The sequence below is a fragment of the Apium graveolens genome, chromosome 4 (assembly GCF_009905375.1).
Source record: "Apium graveolens cultivar Ventura chromosome 4, ASM990537v1, whole genome shotgun sequence".
NCBI classification, from domain to species: domain Eukaryota; kingdom Viridiplantae; phylum Streptophyta; class Magnoliopsida; order Apiales; family Apiaceae; genus Apium; species Apium graveolens.
This window is the reverse complement of record NC_133650.1, coordinates 190,882,881-190,885,863: the sequence shown is the minus strand read 5'-3', so window position 1 is coordinate 190,885,863 and position 2,983 is coordinate 190,882,881. Positions and strand designations below refer to the sequence as shown.

The 2,983-nt window shown below is 33.1% G+C and overlaps 1 long non-coding RNA gene across 1 annotated transcript; it reads left to right on the top strand.

Moving 5' to 3' along the window:
• Positions 1 to 341: 341 nt before the first annotated feature.
• On the top strand, positions 342 to 2,458 carry LOC141720506 (uncharacterized). The gene is made up of 3 exons (XR_012574404.1): positions 342 to 778; positions 1,733 to 1,788; positions 2,098 to 2,458. It is a non-coding gene; the product is annotated as an uncharacterized LOC141720506 (long non-coding RNA).
• The last annotated feature ends 525 nt before the right edge of the window (positions 2,459 to 2,983 follow it).

The following is a 2,983-nucleotide window of genomic DNA, read 5'->3' as shown; positions in this document are numbered from 1 at the left end:
GATTATGTTTTGTCTAAATATAAGTGATGTTAGCCGGAATAGTTCACAGCAAGAACATTGATTATTTTATAATGGAAGCAGAATATATTGATGATTTCGAAACAGTCAAGGAGATTGTTTGTATAAAGATTTATTTTTGGTTGGCTGTAAAGGGTTACATTGATACTTTCAATTGGATTAAACTGCATGCATAGGGTTCTAAAATTAATACTTGTGTGATGGTACCTGAAACTACAGCTTGAATGGAAGGGTGATGCAGGATCAATTGACATCCAATACCAACTCCAACAAGTTCATCGGCATTCACCTTCCGAGTACACCGTCCATGGCAAGAGGTTCCTAGCTCATACTTTATCTAAGTCTAGTTTATATGATCTCTGAATTCAACATATTAATGTAAAGATACGAGTTGGAGCGATATGCAGTCCATGTAAATGTTGACACCAATGAGATAGTTGTAATTAGTGTACTTTACAGAATTGGACGAAATGATCCATTTTTATTCAAGGTACTACTTATTGGTATCCCATTAAGGGCCCGTTTGGATCGGGGGTTTAGGGGGGCCGGGTTGGGATGGGTTTTAGCAAAACTTCATTTGGGAAAAAAATCCAGAGGGTTGGGTTTTGTGGGGTTTTTGAAGGGATTGTAGAGGGTTCAGATCTTATAATAAATCCAGTATTTCCAACACCCCAAATCGGGGTGTTAGCTTCATTTTCCTTCCCCAAATTATATTCGCTCTGCTTCTGCTCCGCTACTGTCCGACGTGAACTTCTCGAAGGTATATCATCTCTCTCTTTTTCTCGCCTTCTCTCGCTGTCTCTCTCTATCTCCCAGTATCTCTCTCTCGCCCTTTCGGCCTCTCTTACAATCTCTCTCTTTCACCCTCTCTCTCTCCCCTCTCTATATGTAGTCAACTGATTCATAATGATTAGCATTTTGTTATTATTGTTCGTTGATTGCAAGGATTTACAGATATGGTGTATGAATTTTGATTATTGTAAAATTTGTAAGCATATGCAAATCTGGTCACGTCTGGTTCCGAGAAGGCTAGATTGGATGTTATTATCTTTGATCAAGTAGGTTGTGCACTTTTGTATAGATGCTGAAATTTGTGTGAACTTGTTAAGTTATTTCTTAAGAAAATGATAGAAAGTTTTTTCTAGTTTTGTTAAATTTTGGTAGTTCATAGTGTAAGTTTAGTCAGTTTTAGTGGATAAGACTTGGATTTTTTCGAGTTCTTGTTGTTTCGAAAAATATAGAACAACACATTTTGTCTAAAATGGATATAAGCATATATGTCAAGCATTCTTATCTATTTACTTGTTAGTAGCTAGCTTTTACAAACACCCATATATTAAAACTATATAAATGTTTGTGTTGCAATGTTTATACATAATTAGGGGATGAAATTACTAAAATCTAAATAGAAGGTTCTATATACCGGATTTTGGATTTTAATAGATTTCTTGGACAAAAAAACACAGAAGTGTTTGGGTCTTAATACGTAGTATCGTAGTACTCAATGTATAACACATTTCACGTTATTCCGGTTTAGAACATATTAAAATATAAAATGATTCATTGTTGTAGGATTTTAGCAATGTAGAAGTGTTAGAGCTTATTTCTCTTTCAAGTCTTTACTAATGATGCATATGCATAGAGATTTATTTGCATTCACTATGCACGCAAAGTTAGTTAATAATTTTAATTAGTAATTTTGTTCTTTTGTCAGATTATTGAACGGTTTAACTGCTTAGCTTGCACTTCTCCTATTCTTCAGTCCTACAGGTAATTATCTTCTCACTCTCTGAATAATTATAATTCATATATATATATTTGAATGACAGAATTTGCAGACATAAGTTAGATTTTTATAAGATCGAATTTTTCATTCAGATTTGGGTGAATGTGCCGAGTTATGTTATCAACTCTCCTAAAACCTTAATTTTTAAAAGACGACCTTATTATGTTTGTTGATACACTCTTTATTTGAAAACCCATCCTTTGGGATGGGCCATTACTGCAAATTAGATGATGTATCAGAAAATTTCTCATTTAATTTTTGTTGAGAATAACATGCTAAAGTTCATCTAGCAGGACTTCTGGTGTAATTTCATAATGTTCTCCTTGTGGAGCATTAAGATTAATGTTTATTTTTTCATCAAGTACATAAAGATCGGTTTTGCATAGACTTCTGTGTTCAGCTCTTAATACACTTTAGAAACTGAAGATTGGTATCTGGCATCATCCGAAGATGCTTCAGGGTCCAACACTCCAGTGTTGCAAAGATAGCTGGAGAATATTCTGCCTCAACATATACGATTCTTTCAACTTGTCTGACTTGTTTATCAAAAGTATGACAAGTGATTTTTATTTTAGATTTTATCATCTGGTCTCGAAATCCGGTCATGTTCTTCAGGGATTTTAAATTTCATGCATGAACAGTGAACTTTTGTACTCTGGTGATCTTTATCTGTGGGGAGATGATCATCTTTTGTTTCTTTTGCCAAATTTTCCAAGCTTCTTATCTATATATAAGATGAATAGAAAATGTGCATCTGCTTACATTTAATTTTTACAAGCCTTTTTTAAAAAATAGATAAACTTTTGGATACATACTTGCAAATAATGGGTAACAGCTGTTGTTGTATACTGAATGCTACATTTTGGAAATAAGAGAATAATTTGAGAGTTTAGTTCTTAATTTCTTCTCTTTTTTTTGCTTAATTAATTCTTAACTTCTTATTACTTTTATGCAGTATGAAAAGTTCTTATTAGTCCAATAAAGTCTCTCATAACGAAGATTTGCTTAATTCATTGATTTTAATTAATCAATTTTTTCATTTTTTGTAATTTTTTAAAAATATTTCAAGCATGATAAAATTAACCTTTCTGGTTTCCCCAAGTCTCAAACCAAACATGGTAAGGATAGAATCCCTGCTTAACCAACCCCTACATCCAATAAGGTAAGAGTTTAACCTAG